This window comes from Anabas testudineus, chromosome 8 (assembly GCF_900324465.2).
Source record: "Anabas testudineus chromosome 8, fAnaTes1.2, whole genome shotgun sequence".
NCBI classification, from domain to species: domain Eukaryota; kingdom Metazoa; phylum Chordata; class Actinopteri; order Anabantiformes; family Anabantidae; genus Anabas; species Anabas testudineus.
The window spans coordinates 11679473-11694915 of record NC_046617.1 but is presented as its reverse complement, the minus strand read 5'-3'; the positions used below and the strand labels follow the sequence as shown (position 1 = coordinate 11694915).

Here is a 15443-nt window from a genome sequence, read left to right as displayed (position 1 = left end):
CACCTTGCATCCATTTACGTGAAAGCTTTACACCCTGCAATGGCAATATAATGGCCCACCTCTCCCTCTGTGGCTCTTTTCCCTCATTTTGATTTTCTGTCCATCAAGGGGGCATGGATTTCTTGTTTATCTGCTCGTCAGTTTTATCTATCACTAAGCCATGCACTGTGCTGCAGTGGCCTCAGCACTGAATTAATCCCCTATCAGCCAGCCAGTCATCCATCACCCCACTGTCTATCACGTCAGATCCATCATCTGCCCATCTGTCTCATACTGCCCATGCTCAGAGATGATCTTCTCAGAGAGCCCCAGTGGCGAGTCACACAGGGTGGAGGGGACAGCGGGGCAGGAGGAAATTAGAGGGAAATGCAGAAACTGAAGACGGGAGAGGGAAAAAAAGATTATACCCTACCCTCCCTTCCCTGTCCCTCTCTCAGCCTGCATGCTGCTGAGAGCGTTTGCTTCATGTCACTACATGCTTATTAGCTGTTGTGTTTGTTTCCTTGTAATTTGTTTGTTTTCCTCGCCTGCTAATTCTAGCCAGTAGGAGAGAGGGAAAGATAGCTGCAGGGGACGGGGTCATAAATCCCATAAAACCCCAATGTGTGAGAAACTCCAGCCCCTCCTTCTCCAGCACGGAAGCAAGGAAGGGAATTTGTCTAAAGCCTCCAGCTTTAAAACAGCTCAATATCTTGGTTCATCAGGGGTCATTTGTATTTCCATCCATATCTGCTAGCATCAGAAGGTGAGTGAGGGGGCACATGAATAGGAGAGAAGGTGAATGTAGGGCAAATGTTAGCACACTCACAGAGGAAGGGGAGTCCACACAGGTGCATGTAAGTGCAGGGTGCAGGGGCAAGGCAGTGTAAACAGGCACATATTAGGAGAACCACTAAGCACATAGATGTTTAGTTCTGTAAACTGCAAATGGAAACTGAGCAAACAGGTATGTACGTGGGCTGAAATACCACAACTGTTTAGACTGGTCGACAAATTGACTGTGGGGGCAGAGCAAACTGTTAAGCGGGTACCAGTAAGAGCACAAGAAAGATACCAGGAGACAGTCAGTAGAGAGAAAGAACAGCCAGGTTTATGTATAGATGAAGTTGAATATGCAGTCTAGCAGCTTGTGTAAATACACACTAAAGTCTATTTACTGTCAGTAACCACCTAACCACTTCAAGGCAATTGTACGATTATGGTTTGCAGTAACTCGATTTGCCCAGTAGCCAGTGTTTACATGATTTGTTTGATGCGACCAAAACATTTCTTAGCACCACAAGCAAAGTGAAGGAACTCTGTGTCTATGTTTTGTTGTGATGATGAATTTACAGAGCCCTGTAATACAAGCTGTGCCACTTGCAGAGTAACATGAAAGCCACTTTGCTGTTAAAAAGATAAATAAATAAATAAAAAAGACAGGCAAGCAGGAAAAGTGGGTGTGTTTTAGTTTGCTTTTCCACCGCTAGCCATGCTGCTCTTTGTGCAGAAACACTGCTTTGCACAGAATCAAAACACCACATCGAGATCAGTATGAAAGTGTGTGCCAGTGTACAGCACAAGACTATTAGGTCATGCATTTGAGTTATCCTTCAATTCAACTCATAGTATCTCTGTAGTATAAGAAACTAAATGTGGCATTATACACACGCTTATATGAATAAGGGTGTTTTTTAGTCATACATTATAGTAATTTATATACAGTACAATATAATGTACAGCAGAGATGCTAGAGGAATACTGCCCTTTGCATGAATATGTATGGTAATTATGACCTCAGCAAAGGTCCAGCAAGTAAAGACTAAAAACATTACTCTCCAGTAAAAAGCTACTACTGCTTTCACTGGATTTTTCTCCTATAATCTACAACAGCTTTTGGGATTTTTTTGTACTAACAATGATACAGTATACACTATTAGGAAGCTACAGTAGACTTGCATGCCAGTAATTCATCATTTTCTTTGCTGATGATCTCTCTATGCTAATATAGCCTTGTAGGATTACAGCCAGGCCTGCACAGATTGACCATAGCCGTTCTATGATCAATCAATTGGCAGCTGAGATTCTCTTCTGAGTAAGATCAGCATCGGTGGTCCTCCATTACACGTGGAATAGAAGGAAAGAGATGTGTGAAGCTTCTGTTTTTATCCATAATGAGCCTAAACAAACATCTCCCAACAAATGTTCTTCTTCCACAGGCAGCTGAATCTGATGAGACAGCTGTCAGAAAGCATCCATATCCATCCTGAGGTAGCTCTAATTAGAGAACTACTCTCCCTCCTCTGGCCTTCTTTGACAGATACTGCTCAATCACCACGCCAGTGCTGAACACAACTCCAGTTCTACAATATACAATATACAGTACTATCTGCAATTACAGTACATACTGGTGTTACACAATGACACACAGTGCACACATCCAGTCATGATGCACATACATATTTACTGTACCGTGTGTGTTAAATTTGTGCTCATGCACATGTGCACTAATGCAGAGCCTGCATGGCGTGTGTTTATAACATACAGTAGCAGTGTGGGTTGGTGTGTGCCGTGAAGAACGGACATAAATTGAAAATGCTGATTTTTCAATAAAAAGGTGAAACCTTTATACCATAACACATGCAATTACCAATTACATGAATATGAAAGCAGAGTGGGAGACACACACAAACAAACACTCGCCCAGCCTAATAAACACGTACCTACATTATTTCGTACACACTGAATTAATCAGCTCTTAGACAAATAGCTGAATAAATACTGTGGATAACCAGATCAATATTGTACACTCAATTCATTTGAGTTCACAGAGATGTCAAATTCTGCATAGTTCCACAGCACACTGATTAAACTGGCACCACATTAATTCAGTAAATCAATAAAACCAATCTTTCAAATAAATCAAGTCGCATGGACAGCTACAGCCAATTGGAGGGCAAGAATACATTAAAATTTCCTTGCTCCAACTGCATACAGTATCTATGTCAAGCAGACAGCAGACTGATTAGCTGTGTGGACTCTACAATTTGTGGAATGAAAATGATTAATCCATGAAATAATAACCAGGGTGCCAAGAAGGCACGTGGTAATTCTATAATGATCAAAGACTCAATTAAATCCTTTTCCATTCTGTTCCCTAAATGCCTCATGTCTGTGGCTACAGAGCTAATGTGTGTGTGTGTGTGTGTGTGTGTGTGTGTGTGTGTGTGTGTGTGTGTGTGTGTGTGTGCTCTTGGTGGGCTTCTTTGAGTTCTCTTGGGGTTGTAAGGTGACAAGAGGTTAAGCTGTGGTCTGGCATGTGTCTTCTGTGGCGAGATGGACGTATGGAGCTTAGTATACGCTCATGTGGTGCACACTCATTTCTTGATAGAAAAAAAACAGTGTTTCATTTTATTGTGAAGTATGAATATATTTTATTGTATAAACATTTCACTCCCCATCCACTACTGTATGTAGCCTTTTATCAGTTCTCTTCGCTGTCGCTGTGTTTTTTTCATATAACCCTTCTCATTTTGGTACAAATGAAACAAAGCACTCAGATTAATGCACTGTACTCCAGCATGTTTTTAGTTACAAACACATAAAAAAACAAAACTTCACATAACCACAGAGGGTTAGTATGCTGAATATGCATGGCCATTTTTAGAAGCACCTTGCTTCACAATGACACTATTAAATCCACACCTGGGTGCTAGCTGGTGGCCGTGCAGCTGCTCCAGAAAACACAAGGAATATCTGACAAAAAATTGTATTAGCTGCTTGTGTTCTCAGACCTTTGTGTTTCTGCAGATTGTGACTGTGGTCCGAAATGAAGTAGACGCTTTATTTACCTCAAATTAAGCAGTCTAAACTCCAAGGGAGGTCCAAGATGGCCCCAAAATCAGACAACCGAGAAATCGTTCTGCCATCTTGTTTTCTCAGTAGTACTGAAGTTTGCATAGGCCATAGGCAGAGTGCCCAGAAGTTTTATTCTAGAGCATATGGCCAAAACATATTATGCAACCTGTGATAAAAACATTCAGGGTTACACCACAAGAATGAGTATTTATGTGGCACATGGCCATGACTGGCACCTAGATTTTGGTGTGCATTCATTCAAGCTGTCTTCTTTATTATGAATGGATCACATGACTACGACTTATTATTTTTTGGGCTTTTTTTCTCATCTTTTAGACAGTGTTAGTAAAAAGACAGACAGGAAACATGGGAGAAGAGAGCGGGGTATTACAGGCAGCGAAGGCCTCAAGACAGACGCAAACCGCGGACCCTGTGGTTACGTGGTATGCTCTATAACCATTTCACTTCCAAGGCGCTCCAGAAGCTGTCACTCATTTTGATGAAGCTACAGAGAATTATCATCTGACTGTGCGTTCCCGTCAGCTCTATGCAGCAGTTAATATCTTTCAACTCACTGGTGATGTTCAGTGGACTTGCTTTAAGTTCTTGAAGATGTTTTACCAGCAGCTACTCTGCTACTCCAGCCTGTCAGTCAGAACTGATGAAGCCTTCTGGATGATGATTTAAACAACTTTGAAAACCTTGAAACCTTTGTGATTTTAAGAAAGTTAAGGCCTGTACACACTTGGACTGGACTGTTCACCTTTAAAGACCTTTTTCACCAGAAACCAATCTAGTCTTTGACAGAGAAACATCTGATGATTGAGTAGCGCATGCGTAACGCACTCAACGACTGGTCAGTAATGACTGGAAGTTCCAGAAGAAGACAGTATGACAGTATTGCAGATACTGAGAACAGACACTACTGCGTGTTCTTGTGTAAAAACAAACAGTAGCCAGTAGCTAGCAGTGTTTATAATATAATAATAATAATATGATATATAAGAATATAAATGGCATCTTTCTAAACTTTATTACATCGTCTTTCAAAGACCTTGTATACATGTTTTAACACACCAGCATGATGCACGACAAGGCTGCATTCTCAACTAATTCGAAATTGTAAGATTGCTGTTCAATTTCAGTTAAAAATTCATTTGTACCTTAAGTTAAGTCTGATAACGTGCAGCACACTATAGAACCGATGTTGTAGTGAACTGATTACAAAGAACAGCTGATAAAAGGTTAATATGTCGCTTTGCTGCATAGTGTTAGAAAGGTGAATTTATGATATCACAAGTGTGGGTAGTATTTTCAAGTGGTTTGCATCCATATGTGCGGAGGAGCAGAGGGCATCAGGATTGGAGAGGAGCGGCACAGGGCAGTCTCAAGTGAGACATGCATAGTCCCAACATAATTATAATCCTTAATTAATCCACTCCGGATGGCCCTCTCTCTCTCTCTCTCCCTCTCTCTCTCTCGCTCTCTCTCTAGGTGTTTATAGACTTTTTCCATAACGGTGCACCTCCCTCTTTCTTTCTCATCTGGCATCTGCCTACTTTACGTATAACGCTCTAGGTGTTTTACAGCTGTTTATGAATATGTGTGCCCTTTGACACCTCTCGCTAGGAGCCCCTCCTACCCCATTACCTCCACTTTTCTCTACCTGCTTTCCTCCAAGTCCCATCTTGGCTGACAGGCAAACAAACAGCTTCTTCTGGTCCCATGTTGTTTCTTGGCGTTGCCTCTTCTCACACCTCACAGCACGGACCCACACACACACACACACACACACACAAACACTGAGACGCACAAAGACAAACATGCTAACACCAGTCCAACACCATATATTCCAAAGGGAGGGCTGCTGACACAAATACGAACACACCAGAGCCGTCCTCTATGGAATGACTCAGGTGAGTCTCAGGTGAGCATCACTGCCTGTAAGGGCCAGACAGCCAGACACATAAGCACACACAGATGGAGTCACTGTTTATATACACATCCCTCCTAACTCTGCTGCCTGGCCGAATGCTTTGATACTAGGTAACTCCTGTATTAGTCACTAAGTGTGCAGGGTCAGTGGCAGAAGCGAGAAGTGGGTTGCATAAACTAAGGTGTAATGAAGGAACACTGGAGTCTTGTAGCAGCAGATGAAGGACCTCTACATGGCACTAAGCTGAGGATAATGAGGACAAAGGTGTCAGTATTGACAGTGGTGCAGTGTGAGTACCAGGTGTGAGGAGGTGCAAAGACTTCTCCTGCCATTACCACTCTGCCTCCCTTTCTTCCTATTCTGGCCAAGCCAATTAGCAGGGCTCATCCGCCACTCCTGTCCGCACCTTCCATCAAGCCATCACAAAAACATAAGGATAGATTGGACAAGCTATTAGGTCAATTGATCCCTGTTTCCTTTCATCTATGTGCTCCTCCTTTTTCAGATGGACAGATTGGACAAGGAAAGTTACTCCAATTACCTGAGGACAAGGGTTTAACCAACATGGCCTGATGGACTCTCGCTCCATCTCTGTCCTTGTGTGTGAGGCTTTTATTTAAAGTTTCTCTCTTCCGCTCTTCAAAGATTTCAGTTTTTGGTGTAACTTTAGCACTACATTATGCCCAAAATATGCTACAATAAAATGATTCTTATGTGTTTGTAGTTTCTTCCCACATATCAAATGCCATGTCATGATTGTATGCATTATGATTGTATATAAAGGGCTGTATATGTGGTTTACTATAGGTACTAAAGAACCAAAATCAATGTCACATTTTTAACAGCACCATTGCCATTATAGACATTTGGCACGAGCTGCCGTGACTGATTTCCTAAAATGCCAGACAACCAGCAGGGCAAGATTATATTGATTTGTGATCATTATTCTCAAGTGCCTTCAAAATTGTGTCTTGGCACAGGGCCTTGAAAATACATTAAATACATGTTAAGAAATGAAAACTGACACAAAGTGAGCTGATAGCTGCTATTTGACGTAGCTTTTAACAACATGAATAGGAAAATCAGGCAGGCTCAAAGGGGCAATCAAAGCCGACCATTACAAACACCCATAAGAATTTGGTCATTGAAACGACACTGACGCACTTTTAAACACCAATTCAGTCCCCTTCCCCCTGACAAATCGGTGTAAAACTGAATGGATTGCTAGTGAGGCTGATTGGTGACATTGATTGAGTATCACGGAGTCTTTTCACTGCTGTACACCAAGTCGTCTCCCAGTCGATAGACACAACCCAAATACACCAGTCACTCAATCCAGTGTGTTGCTACATGGGCCCATCCAGCTAATTTAACACCCACTCCATTTATGAAAAAGAGTCCTCATCGATTTTTTCTGTGCATGTGCTCGTGTAGCTCCTGTTCATTTTCGCCATGCCGGCGCCTACACGTGCTCAAGGCTGGCAGCAATTGAATTGAATTAGTGTGTGGTAGGGTTCTTGTAAGATTGGCTTCTCATAGCTCTCACCTCCAGCCTTTCTCCAAATGTAGTGGAGCCTTCAGTTGCAGGTTGCTTTGTGGATGACTACATTCATCGAGAACTCAGCTCAAAGGCCAGGAGCTTCAAAATGGATGCACACCCTCCATTGCTTTTGCAACTCTGCACCACAGCAAAGACAATTTCTGCTTATCACCCATTAGGTACCTCTCCCTCTTTGCTATTACTTTGTACTCTTTTCTTTTTCTCTCTTCCTTTCCGTATCCCTCTCTTCCCAATCCATTACTGTTCAAGCTCCAAAAATGTAATCTAGCATTTAAGGGGAAAACAGCCAACACATTATGAACAGTCTTAGAAAACATAATAGGGTATTTTTGATGCAATAATTAGTCCAACAACAGCTGTTTAAAACCATTTCCAGTGTGTTTTGTCAGCAGTGGTAAAACACTGAACCACAATAACTGTCATTATAATCATAATGGTTTTCCTGTCAGGACAAGTCTTATCATGCATGTGACAACCACAGAGCTACCAAAGTCAGGTACACAGTGCTGCCTGCAAAGGAAAAGAGCAAAGAAAAGCTACCTGGCACTACGCAATAAACAGTTTCTGAGTTAGTCCACTGAAAAAGTGCCCTACAGAGACATTGCATTTTGACATAACTGAAAAGGGCATAAAAGATCACCCTTTGAATGTGTCCAAGAGGTACAGAGGTGCACTGCAGCACCTCAAGGGACACTATAAAACAGAACACATAAATCCATCACTTGATAGCCTGAATGAAGGTAAAACCGATATTTAAAATCGTCCGCGCATTCTGATAATAGCATCTACCAGTGCATATCTATTTTATTGCAAATGTCAGTAAATATGTAATGATGGGGTGGCAAACGCTCTACCAAAATTGTTGTGGTAAAGGTCACAACTAGTAGTTCAGTTATCAAAGTGATTTTGAGTGCTACGTCTAATGACATTTTGGAAAAAAAAGGTCAAACGCTGACATATAGATACAATTCAATCTTACAAAGGGTTGCTTTCCGTGGATTAAAATTGCAAATAATATTCCGAATTGCGATACATCACCACGGACCATAAACATCATCATTCAAAATACATTCCCTTGTTCAAGCTTGCAAGGCTTAGTTATAATCCGATATCATATCTGGCAGTCCTTCATCATCAAAAGGCAAAGATGAGATTAAGTTTATCATCAGTATACAGCGGTGACAGGGTACAAGTCCGCTGTTCCGAACAGCTAAAGACTCTCCAATCATTCACACCTGGAGGTGCTTACAGAGGCGACATGTGCGCCTTAAACTACATCAGTAGAATATCTGGATATCGCAAATAAATGCAGGAGTTATTTTAATATAACAACAATATTTGAAAAATATTTAATCTTTAGTTAAACAGTGTGTAAGAGTTGAAAAATAATTACAATCCTTAACGTACCTGTACAAGTTTTCTCGTGTCTCATTCCTTCTATCATGCATGTGTTAAAATTTAACTGTGCCTGAATGGAAATTCTGCACTGTGCATACAAAGTTTAGCCAAATACTTGACTAACAGGCTTCTTTCATATCGTACTAAAAGTTTTTTTTTTTTCTTTTGATTCTTTTTATTTATTCATTTGTTTAAATCCATCAAAACTTCTAAGGCAATAGTAGCTGCTTGTCTGTTTATAGGAGAAATAAAATAGAAAACATAAGCCGATTTTAATATAAAACTAGAAAATTTAATTCCCTATTGGATTTGATGAATTCTTTTAGCTGTGGTGTGCCTTTTGAATTATGCTATTTGTTAGCCCAAAGCTCACTTCCTACGTGTTGCTACTTAAAGGCACATTTACTTTCATTTCATACCATCATGAGCATCAAGAAGGTGCAAATGTCCTTCACAGGTTAAAGACAGACCTCTGTGTCAAGCCACAGCCTCAACCATCATTTACTGAGATATGGAATTCAATAGCTGGCCGGTGTAATTAATAGCCAAAATTGGAAACATTGTGAAATGTTACATGACATCAAAAGCTGTCTTACTTTTAAATCTGGTTATTATCAGTCTCCATTATTCTTTGAACCTGCACAGAAGCAGTGTATTTAGTTGTGGAGACGAAAAACACTGTAGGTTATTTTTGAAAATTCTAATCAGTGCTTTTTGCTGTTTTCTATTAACATATTCATTCAGTCAGCTTTGTCATAGAGCTGTAGGGGGTACATACATATTATTACAAAGGACAGAGTAACAAAAAGACCAACGAAACGAAAACATAAGAGTAATCACAGAGCATTATTATTCCTGTTTGTGTACGTGTGTGCATGTGTGTGTAGGTGCGCGCATACATGCACATGTCACACACAACACTTTATGTGAAAGCGTGAGTCTTTGAGTTTGCTGTGTGTATACGTGTGCACAAATGCATTTAATAAATCTGAACAATTCCAATACTCTGTGCAAATGCAGCATCTGTTTACTATATTTGCTTTACAGCTATTACTTTCAACAGAATAATAAAGCTGAATCCTCACCACAATATTACACAGCCCCCCAAAATGCTAAAGTCACAAAGAAATAAATCTAATTATGATTAGTGACTTATTAAAAGTCTGACGATCATTAATGCCATGCTAATGTATGACTATTATTCACCCATTGAAAGCCGAGAATAATTTTTCTGATGGTGATGTGACACACAGACAAGGGGGAAATAAATCCCTCTGTCTTCCCGGGGAGAGTGTTTGGCAGTAAACCAATTCCAAGTCTGGCTTCTTGAATGCCCAGATAACGCAATCAGACAGTTGCAATATTGCTGTTTTACCACCTGAAGAATTTGAATTTCATTCAGCCCCTTCAGAATAGTAGACATGCCAATTTTTTCCCAGGAATTGGCAGGACAAACACAATGCACCCCGGTGAAATGAGGAAAAGGCTTACCAGCAGAAAATAACTGTTTTCAGGGTCTTTCTCATCTGCTTCCTCATGTTCAATTTTATCATTACAACACACAAAGGCAAAAGGTTTAATTTCTTCCATAATAACTACAATGCAGCCTGTTGATGCCTTTTTATTAGATATTTTATTATTGAATTGGGAATTAGTTCAGCATAGAAACAATATAAGGGCGCCTCAATTTTCATGATGTGAACTCCTAAACATTGCAGGGTCTCATTTGATTAAATTTAGATATGGGGGATTTTTTTTTCCCCCCCTATAGTTTTTTGGTTTTATCTGGGATTAAAAATACACGTAGAAATAAACATTTTCCAATAAACATTTTCAACATGAACTTCTCTCTTACTAAGATTTCACATACAGGTAAGCATGATTTGAGGGGAAATAAACAATTCAATTTAATGGGGGAAAACTGTGGAGCATTCCCACTAAGCTCCTGGGGTTCCCCATACCTCTCTAAACATCTGGCCTGGGACAATTTGAACATGGTAGAGGACTAATAGTATAGTCTGGGATTGACTAGAGTAGCTCACTTAACTACTCCACTTTAAAGTCAATAACTACTTAATTTATTTCTCTCTTAGAAGGAATTTTGAGGCAGTGAGATGGATGCTTCAAACCCATGTGCACTACTTATCCAACATTTCAGGGCTTTTTTGTATGGCTGACATTCAACAATTCGTCCGGGATAGGATGAGTCCATCACTCACTGTTGTTGGCTATTTACCAGCCTCATAATGTGCCTCAGCTTCCCCGTGTCACCTGTCTATATTTGCTGATCTGTAAACCCTGCATCACTTCGCTTCTGTAGGACAAACAGTGGTTTTCCCAGCTGACACACTGTACATATTAATTAAAATTCCCCCAAAATCTATTAGTGCGCAGGCCACGGTGCATCGCTTAGGCCCCACAAACAAGAGTCCTGCTCCCAAATCTCAAAATAACTTGGAGCATAGAGCACGCATTTTAAATATGAAGCGACTGGTGTTGGCGCCAGTAAACACGAACTGCACATCCGCCAAAGCATAAAATATCAATACAGAAATCGGCTTACACGCCTGAACACCTCACTGGCAGCCTGGGTGGTGCACATTACATGCTATTATTGTCACACTTAAATCACGTGTATTAAAGCCACATAACGTGAAACCTGTGCTTCGGTGCTTACCTCGATTCCTCCAATCTCCTTCTCCCGTGATCGCTCAGTGGGTCTCATTCATTCTCGTTTCCCCTTCTCACTTGCCTCCTTCTCCTCCTCTCACCCTCTGGTTATCACTCGTTTTCTCCTCTGTGGTCCCGTCTTCGTGCAGATGCATGAGAATTAAAAATTAATAACCTGCTATCTTAAAGACAAAACGACGAAATAGGTGGGGAAAAAAAGAGGGGAGAAATCCACGGGACTACAAAAAATATATATATAAATATATGATAAAGACAAGGGGAGAAAATCCTCACGGACAGAGAAGATTCTCACGAAAATGCGCCCGTGTGGGCATCAAAATAAATAACAGCGACGACACCATCGTCCTGCTTCAAACGGACGAGTTATTACAACGTTAAGCGGCGACGGAAACGTGACACTGAGGTGAACTAATAATAAATTGTAAGTTGGAATCGTGTTGTCCGTCCGTCGCTGTTTAGATGGCGAGCAAGCGAGCGAATGGTGCCACCGTCGCGAAACCTCTGTGTAAGGCACCTCAGACTACTGGATGTCTGATGACTATCTGTTCACAGGACGCCTCTTTTTTTCACACTGTAGACTCTTTACCTCGGAGCTGTCTCTGAAAAAAGCTCTACGTTTTGACATCGCCAGCTGGAATTAGGATAGCCTACATGAGCCATCTGCGGTTATCCCGTGCGTCCTGACGCACCGTGCGGATCGCTCGTCTATAGTTTCCCTCTTCGTCGGCAGGCAGCGCGCACTCCTCAGGACCGTTCACGCGGTATTTTCAGCCACTGCAGTTCTGCATCACTCCCATTACAAACCTATAGCGCATTCACTATTGCTCTTCACAGTTTGGTAGTTTCAATAACTAATCCTGACTTTGGGCAGGGGCAGTGTGACACTTCTGCCTACCTGCCGGTTAAATAGCCTCCTCTGTGCATCACCAGCAATTGCTTGTTTCTTTTTTAACATGCCTTTTCTTAGCTGCCTGCTCTTCCAGGTTAGGAAACAGCAGAACTACTTTGTTATATTAAATATTTAAGTTATGCAAAATCTGTTTTGCTTAGTACTTACATGATGGAATAGTGGATTTAGTTTCTCTACTAATTCTATAATAGTGTAATGTCTAAATAGCAAATAATAAATAAAAAACAATTTTCTGTCTTTAGACAAATGTTTTGTTTTTTTTTTAAATACAGACTTCACTGCATATGTCAACTTGTGTTTTCACTGCATTTACTTCATAGTAATGTTTAAGTGATGAACCTTGTGTGTACACTTGGTGTTGGACACTGAATTTTAATAATAATTAGTGAGTAATAAAGATTTATTGAAAAAACATTCAACATTATAATAATTACTATAATCACAGCTGTAATGAGCCATAATTGTGTGGGAATCATTTACACGCAACTTTACAGCAACTCATCTGTATTATGAGACTTGTAGATTCCTCACTTAAGTGCACCATGCTGAATGTAAATGCATCTCAGTGGTCTTCTTAGATTTTTTCATTACTTTACAGCAGTAAACACACCATGTCCAAGCACTGATTCTCACGAGTGACAAAATAAGACAGCCGCTTGCCGCTGCTGTGCAGAGGCACAGATGGATTTTTTTAGAAAAATAGTTTTTGCTAGTTCTTCTACTGGCAAGTTGCTGAAAAAAACCAAGGCGGAGTGGTGCACTGGGCTGAACGGGTGTCTTAAATTGACAGTTCAGGGGCTCTTCAGGATAGTCACAGGTGAGACCAAAAAAAGAAAATACAGGATGCAAAAGGAATACAAATGTGTTAACAAATAAAACCCCTTTGCTGGAACATTATTTTTGCAACTATTCAGACCTTGCAGGACAGTTTATGGGATCAGAGTAGGTCAGAGAAGAACACAAAGCAACAGTTTTGAGCTGAGTTGAGGTTTTTAGCATTGCAAGAACATGTAACTCCCCAGCCTGGTGAACTCCTAGCATGGAGAATAGTAAGTAGTCAGGCCACTCACTTGCAGTTTTCTCCAGGAGTTATAAATAGAAATCTGACTGAAGCCAAAGTGGCAGTGCAGGTTGGTGCTGGTACAGCTTGTTTTACATAGCTAACCTGTTATCAGACACCTCAAAAGGGTTTTCACATGTACTGTAGATAAGAAAAGTAGGTCTACATGCCATTTACTGTACAATATTAGACACAGTAGTATTCATATAAACCACATTCTGTAGTTCCGTTGTGACATTTATGTGATTCATTGTAACACATCAGTCATTAATAGTATTATCCTTGTACCTACGATGACAGAAAAGTACAGCACCCACATATTAATTATGTTTTATATGTACAGCATAAACACAATTAAGTAGGTTAAGTGTATACAGTACATATTTTCATACAGTGCCTACTCACATACAGAAATATCCTTATACATGTACGCATTTGTGAATACAAACTGAAATTAAACAAACATTTTACCCATAGCACTTAAACAATAACGCACTGTGTAACTTTCAAAAGAAAAGCTGCCACACTATATGGAGAAAAGAAAGAGTAATGGCACTGTGATCCGATCTTCACCAAAGTGCCAAATATCAACAAACACAATATTTTTAAGCTGATAAAAGACAAGTCATGACCTCTCTTGTCTTTATTGAACATACTATACAGAGTGATGACAGAGTGATGGTGGAGAAAGTGATAGCAACTGTGTTTTAATAAGTGGTTGAAGCACCTTTGGCAGCAATAACTTTAAGCAGGTGCTTCCTCTAGCTGCAGATTAGACCTGTGCAGTATCTATGAGGAATTTTGGCTCGTTCTTCTTCACGGGACTGTTTCATTGATTCATACGTCCATTCACCTTCACACCTATGGGTATGTTGTCACATGGTGGGAGGAAGCTGGTGTCCCTTCAGCTCAACTGAAGCAACTATTTTGATATATGTTTTTGAAACCAACAGAAATATAATGTGTTTTAAACTAAATAAACAAAATGGTCTCGATACAGAATATATATCATATTTAATTCAAAATGTACAGCTCCCCTTTGCCAACGTTACTCCTAATTCTGGACTCTGGACCAAGAGCTACATTGCCAAGTGACACTATTTAACTTCATATCACATGCAATAATTGCACTAGGGCACAGGGTATGTTGCAATTTTCCGCTCCCGTCTGAAAATGCCTTTGTTGGTTTCTGTGATGATAGCTAATATTGGGCTCTCCTGAATAGGCTCCACATGCCTTTGCCACTTAGCCTTCTGTCACACGGTACCTTCTCTGTTACACTGCTCTCAAACCCAGTCAATTGACCTTCATGGGCTGCCTGACTCATTGCGCCAATAAATAGCAAGCATAATGTAGTTTGTGTTCCATGCCAGTCATACACTCAATCAGGATTTTTCAAGATCCAGTGTTATTTATGCAAAGTCACAGTGTTCTGTGTAATCAGAAGAGACTGTTGGCAAACCTCATTCCCGACTAAACAGAATAGATCAAAAAAGAACCAAATGTGGACAAATTTACACCATCAAGTCATGCTTTGCGCAGCCTGAGCAGTTGTTCATCACATCCCGGTTTCTTAGCAACAACAATAGTGACTGCACATGATTAAGTGCTGATTGGCCAACTAAAGACTACAAACAGTGCCGTCCTCACTCTTTGATGAGTTGCCTTATAAATAATAAATCTTACAGAGTCAAACAGGCAAACAAACACAAACCGTTTGACTTTCTCTGAAATATATATAAAGCTTTCTAGATGTCCCTTTGTTGATCAAAGTTGAATATGGTTGGGAAGCGTTCTCTCCTCTCTGAAAATGTAGGTTACACTTTGTGTTTGTCAGATCAACAGAGTGGTCTTAAAATACAATACAAACTCAATGAATAGCTTAGCTGAAAACTGCACGCTATCACTATATGATTAACTTAGAGTATAACTAAAACACTAAAACATATCCATTTAAGATGGTGGTAACAAAAGATAGAACTATGTGCTGTACATTCAAAGTTAATGTCGAGGATGTGATTAAATTGCAGTGCAGGCCAGAATTCAGCGG

The 15443-nt window shown here is 40.4% G+C and overlaps 1 protein-coding gene across 1 annotated transcript in view; it reads right to left on the bottom strand.

Annotated features, from left to right (window-relative positions):
- The window catches only part of adgrl1a (adhesion G protein-coupled receptor L1a), an 85296-nt gene extending 73143 nt beyond the window's left edge, over positions 1–12153 (bottom strand). The window contains exon 1 of the mRNA XM_026352095.1: positions 11410–12153. The gene's annotated coding sequence lies outside the window, so the exon portion shown is untranslated. The remainder of the gene's footprint in view (positions 1–11409) is intronic.
- Between the last annotated feature and the right edge of the window lie 3290 nt (positions 12154–15443).